The following is a 6896-nucleotide window of genomic DNA, read 5'->3' on the forward strand; positions in this document are numbered from 1 at the left end:
AAGAAATTGAAGACGTTAGTACACGTCATCTTTAACACCTCTGCCTGCATATATTAACTTATTAACAGTTCATGATGTCTTCTTGTGGAGATTAAACTTATATCAAGTGGAATTCACAAATCTTAAGTGTACCAATAGATAATCTTGACAAATGCATATACCTACACAACCCGAAGTCTTTATCCAGATACAGAGAAATATTTTCAACCTTTTTTTGTTTGTTTTCATTATCAACCACTAAGGAACCTTTTAAGACAGTTTTTTTTAAATCACCTCCCTGTGAAATGTTAATACCACAAATATACTGTGCATCTGTTTATGTATTGTGGCACTTTTGAGGGCCAGAAACCATTGTAAATTCCCCCCACACACACAATTTTTGCCCCATTGGGGCAATATTACCCCCTTGAAAATGCATAATACGGAGCATTACCATCACCCCAGAATGTTCATTCATGCCGCTTCCCAGTCAATACTCAACTCCCTCCAGAGGCCACCCTTTTCTGATTTTCTTCACCATAGATTACTCTTGCCTAGTGGCAAAATGGAATTATATTAGATACTCTTTTGCTTCCTACAGCGTAATATCTGTAAGATTCATCTGTGTTTTGCATGTTTCAGTAATTCCTTTTTATTGCTGAATAGTGTTCTAATTACATAAGATGCCACAATTTGTTTATTCTTTCACTTGTTGATGGATATTTAGGTTGTTTCCAGTTTGGGGCTATTATGAATAAAGTTGGTACAGCATGTCTGTGGTATTAAAATTTTGTGGGGAAGAAGTAGTTAGAAAAAAGTATCTAGAGAGTTTCCTTAGGGGGTTGATTTGAAAAAAAAAAAGGTTGAAAACGCTTCTCTGTATCTTGATAAAGGGTTTGTGTTACATAATTAAAAAAAAAAAAACTCAAATTCACTGTCATGGAGTCACTTCCTACTCCTGGCAACCCTGTGTGTTATACAGTAGAACTGCTCCATGGGGTTTTCTTGGCTGTAATTTTTATGGAAGCAGATCACCAGGCCTTTCTTCCTTGGTTCTGATGGGGGTGTTGAACCACCAACCTTTAGGTTAGTAGCAAATTTTGCCACCCTGGAAGCCTGATCAAATCTTTATATGCATATATGCTTTCATTTCTTGGGTAAATATGTAGGAATGGAATTGCTGGGTCATAGGGTGGGCATATGTTTCGTTCTGTAAAACCAAAAGTTTGGTGGTTCAAACCCACACAGTGGCTCCACAGGAGAAAGACCTGGTGATTTGCGTCCATAAAGATTGTTGTTGTTGCTGGGGACCATAGAGTCAGTCCCGCTCATATTGACCCTGCATTCAACAGGATGAAACACTGCCCGGTCCTGCACCATCCTCACAATCGTTGTTATGCTTAAGCCCATTGTTGCAGCTACTGTGTCAATCCATCTCATTGAGGGTCTTCCTCTTTTTCACTGACCCTTTACCAAGCATGATGTCCTTCTCCAGGGATTGATCCCTCCTGACAACATGTCCAGAAAGATTACAGCTTAGAAAACCCTATGGGGCAGCTCTACTCTGTCACACAGGGTTGGTATGAGCTGGAATCAACTCGACAACACCCAACAAAAACAATTTTAAATAAAGTGTACTAGCTCATTTAATTCTTACACCAACTCTATGACCTCACCCCAACCCATTGCCATGGAGTCAATTCTGATTCATAGCAATCCAATAGGACAGAGTAGAACTGCCCTATAGGGTTTCCAAGGAGTGGCTGGTGGATTTGAACTGCCAACTTTTGGTTAGCAGTTGTAGCTCTTAACCACTACACCACCAGCGCCCTGTGAGGCTGGTACTATTATCATCCCCATTTTACAGTTGAGGAAACTGAGTCTCTGAGGAGTTTAGAAACTCAAAGCAATACTCAAGGCTTACTCCTAAAACTCCCCCCATTCAGTTGGCTCTTCCTAACTACAAGAAAGCTTCCTAGAAAATGACTCAGATTCCATAGAGGCTTTTCTCCGTCTTCATCTCCCCCTCCTCTCCTCAGCAGCTTTTGCCCCTCTGACGAATCCTTTCCTTTCTTGGTTTCTAGGACTTTACTGGTTCCCCTGATCCCCTGACAACAGCTGTTCTCCTTTGACTTCTCATGCTCACCCCAGGTTCTGCCCTCTCCTTTTTACCACCACCCTTGAACTTGATTTTCTTCAGATCTGTCATTCTTTCTACAGACATTTAGTGAGGGCCTGCATGGCACCAGGCCCTGTGAGGTGCCCTGTAGGCACAACAGGGAAGGAGACGGACAAGTTCCTGCCCCGTGAGCTTACAGTCGAGGGGCGAGAAGGCCATTAGTCAATGAAGCACACTAAGTTATCCTTTCCAACTGAGATCAATGGTCTGCAAAGTCACTGGGCCCAGCCTGGGCATGCAGGGCATGTTGCCCAAACGAGCATTGCTTGAGCTGAGCTTTGAAGGAAAACGTTTTCATGCCGAGGGAGCAACATGTGCTAAGTGAGGCCCAATGGACTTGTTTCCAAACTATGGTGTGAACCCCCTGAAGGCTGAGCTGAGCCACCTGTGTCAACACCCTAAACCCAGCACTTGTCATAGGGCTGGTGCGATAGGTGTGAATGAATGAATTGAGGGTTGATAAACAAATGAGTAAAAAAGCACCTGCCTACACGGATCTAGAAGTCTCTAAGGTTGAAACTGAGAGACCCAGAGGGCCATGGGCCAGATGAGAAGAGGGGTCAACAGAGGCCAGACCACTCACGACCTGGAAGTGTGTTAGGCAGAGAAGGGCCTGGAGGATGGAACTCTTTCAATGATGGCTCTGGCTGCTGCCTGGAGAGAGAACTGAGGGAGCTGACCAGAAGTAGGGGAAGTAGCCACCCAGGTGAGGGATGATGGTGGCTTGGACTCAGTGGTAACTGGGGATTCGGAGAGAAATGAATGGATCAGAGAGATATTTAGAGTGTCGGAGGTAGCAACAGGTGGTTTAGGAAAGGGAAGCATCCAGAACGTCACTTAGCTTTCCAACTTGGATGCCTGACTGGATGACAGTGGTCTTCAATGCAGTGAACAACGACAGGGGGAGACTAGGCCTGGGGTGGGCCAAGGGGAGGGGGATAGAAAGGTCATGAGCTTAGCCTGGCCATGTGAGATTGAAGGCTCTGTGCTGTCAGGATGGGAGGTCAGAAGGCACTTGTCTATGGGGTCCAAGCTCAGTGCAGGCTGGCCCCAGGTGCTTTCCCATGAACACCAGCAACACAGCCACCCTCCCAGGTCCCCAGGCTCAATCCTCAGCAGCCCCAGCTGCTTTCTGTCTACCCCCCCTCTACCTCCCACATCCACAGGGTGGGCGAACTTATCCTCGTCTTCTGTAACATGGGGACAATAATACTATCTATCTCACGGGGTAGTGGTGAGTCATAAATGAATTAGTACACAAAAGATGTTCAGCAGCCACCTGGCACTAGTCAGCTCTCTCTGTTCCCAAGCCTCCCAGCCCCTCCAGTTAAAAAAAAAAACTGTGTCCAATTAGTCGGTTTCAACTCATGGCAGCCCCATGTGTTACAGAGTAGAACTGCTCCATAGGATTTTCTTGGCTGTAATCCTTCCAGAAGCAGATTCCCAGGACTTTCTTCCACAGTGCTACTGGGTAGGTTCCAACCATTAACCTTTAGTTTAGTAGATGGACACAAATTGTGCCACCCAGGGTGACCATGAGTCGGAATTGAATCCAACGGCCCTCCTTGAAGGCCATGCAAGTGTGTTTCCAGTACCTTCAATGGGCCTGTCTCAGTGTTAACCATCTCCCAAGAGCACAGTCCTGATATTGTCTCACCCCTGCTCAAGAGATCTTTAATATTCCCCACCCCACTCAAAAGGCTGATCACTTTCAGACCCTTGCACCAGCAGATCTCAAGCCATTTCCCAGCCTCCTTCATCGACTCCTGTTCCCATCTTACTGGCCTCTCTACCTTCCAGAAGCACAATTCTCACTTACCCATCTGCTTTTCTCTCCCTCCCCTTTCCACCCCCACCTTTCAGGAACCTTCTCCTAACCCCTTTGCAGATGAGTTCCATCGCTCTGAACTCCCACAGTTCTCTGTTTATGCTTCCCTTCAGGTTCTGACCACTCCCGGGCATTCGTCGGACTTCCTTTGACTTGTCGGCCTCCCTTTGCCCAAGGCATCAGCTCGCTGAGCAGAACGAACCACCCGTGTTTCCTCACTGGCGTCCCAGTGCCTGGCATTGTGCCCAATGCACTACAGGACTCGGTTGCTGCTGGTACAGGGAATGCACAGAGCCTTAAATGTACAGTTTCATGTCATTCTACTCCATCTTCCAAAAAGGGCTGAAAACAGGCCAGAACGTCATCCTGGCCTGGGGACAATAAAACCTTTCCCAGAAGCTGTCCCGGGAGACAAAGTCCAGGACAAGCAAATAGAGATCAATGAGGCCCCTGGGTCACAGTAACCTGGACATCCTACCTGGGACCATGGAGTGTGACCAGGGGCTATGTCTGCCCCAGTGTGCTGTGTGGGACTAAAAGGGTTTGAACATAAAAATTAAGAAAGTGCAGGTACGAGAGGGGTCTCTAAGGACCTTCTCTCTGGGGCCTTTGACTCCACTTCTCCTTTCTTCCTCTTAATGCAGAGGATGTTCCTGTCATTCCGTGATTGTTGGGGCCTGGGCTTTGGAATCTGAGAGACCTGGGTTTAAATCCGTATTCTGAATTTGGGGGGGCCAAAGGGTAGAATGTTATGAATTGCATTGTATCCCCCCAAAATACGTGTTGGAGTCCTGACCTCTATACCTCTGGACGTAATCCTATTTGGAAACAGGATTTTCTTTGTTATGTTAATGGCCCATAGCAGTGTAGAGCGTGCCCCAAACTTAATCACTCCTGCCTGATATAAAGAGTAGCAGAGACACAGAGACTGGCAAGCACAAATGGGGGAAAGATGGATGCCAAGTGGAGATTGCCAAGGAACTCAGGAATGCCGGGGCTAGAGAAGCCCGGAGAAGCCTCAGAGCAGCCCTGAGGGGTCCCCCAGAATTAGATAAACTCGCAGGTCTTCACCATTCAAGTTGATTCTACATAAGGGGGCACAGTCAGGAATCTGGACAAGAGTTTACAAAGCCCAGAGCTGGGGAATCCCTCCAAGGGGAAAGTTTTCACTGTCAATTTTTCATTTCCAACGTTGTGATATTTGCCCTTGCCTTGTCTAATGTTTAATCCATGTTTATCCAGAACGTTATTGATTACTGGTCTGAGTGAAGTGACGGTGCAGTGGGTGCCTCAAGACCAAGGCCAGCACCATGGGGCTGCGGGTGCTGCTGTGCGTGTACCTGGCGTCCCTCCCTGCCCTGCAGGCCTTGCCCGCTGGGGGTTCGGCCACAGGCAGGCCCAGGGGCAGTGAGGTATGTGGCTAACTCCCCAGGGCAGAAACAGGTAGCTGGGACTAGACTGGGCCTGGAAAGGACAGAGGACCACCGCTCCAGGTCCTGGGGTCACCCCCACCCACCTCCCTCACCCCTGACGGGATAGCTAACCTCCTAGCAGCACTGGGGGGGCAAGACTAGAGGGGCAGAGACCACAGGCTGGGGTCAATGCTCGCCCCTTAACAGGACTTCAGACTCACACCTAATTTTGTTTTTGCAGAAGAAACAGGCTGTGGACAGCATGAGTGAGAGTCTTGCCAAAGGGGTCTGTGAGGGGGCCATTATTGTATCCTCATTTCCCTCTGGCCCTCTATAAGAGTCCCCCTCAGTGCCACAGGCAAAGGGCTCTCTTGTCTCCTAGGAATGGGGACGTGTTCCCACCCATCTTGCCCCCCTGCAGGGAGACCCGGTTTATTCTTCTGGCATCTCAGCACCTTGTATGTGAGCCAGGTTCTGAGCCCTAAAATGTCAAGGGAGGCTCTCACTGGCTCAGAGGCCCCCATCTCAAGCTACGTCTCTGTCACGTCTCATTTTAGGTCGATGGCGTAGTCATTCGGAGTATGAAAGTCAACTGCAAAGTCACCTCTCGCTTCGCCCACTATGTCATCACCAGCCAAGTGGTCAACAATGCCGACAAGCCCAAGGAAGTGGCCTTCGATGTGGAAATCCCCAAGACAGCCTTCATCAGTGACTTTGCCATGTGCGTGCCTTGCCCAACTCCCAGACTCGTCCCAGCACACACTCCCTAGAGGTGTCTACTCGCTATATCCCAGCCTGAGACCCTGGTTCAAAGTGGCCAGAGAGTGCAGACTATCTCCTGATTTCTAAAAGGGTCACAGGTCAGCCCAGCTTTTAGGGGAGGAAGAAGTCCTTTAGGTCTGGTCTTGGCTCCCAGCTTGGAAGGCGAACTGTGGCCTTGGACAGCTTGTTGTCCACCTAGCGCCAAAGGGGCAAATGCCAGGATCTGAGACTTCTTACTAAATTCTCGGCAGCTAAAGGGTAGGGTTACTGTGGCTGCCCCCTCACTGCCCAAGGCCCCCTAAGCATCACTGTGGGCAGTGGAAGGCAGGCCAGGAGACACCTTCCCATAAGAGCTGGCAAGGACAGGAGGCGTTCTGGGGCTAGCCTCTGAGTACCTCCCACAGGAAGGACCTATGTGGTCAAGGAAGGGTCATCTCCCCTGAGGACCTTCTTCCTTCCCTGCAGCACAGAGGGCAGAAATGCATTTGTTGGGAGCATCAAGGACAAGACGACTGCATGGAAGCAGTACCGGAAAGCCGCCATCTTAGGAGAGAATGCTGGCCTTGTCAGGTGAGTTCTGGGCCCTGCTGGCCCAGTCTCCAGGACTGGCCTTCCCAGCCTGCCCCAGCTGAGGGCTACAAGGTGGCCTGGGGTACAGAACAGCCCCAGGCTGATGGTAGAGTGAGAAAACCACCAGGCTCGAATGCCAGCACTTGTGCACAGACAAGGCTTCCTC

Source organism: Elephas maximus, chromosome 20 (assembly GCF_024166365.1).
Source record: "Elephas maximus indicus isolate mEleMax1 chromosome 20, mEleMax1 primary haplotype, whole genome shotgun sequence".
Lineage (NCBI taxonomy): Eukaryota > Metazoa > Chordata > Mammalia > Proboscidea > Elephantidae > Elephas > Elephas maximus.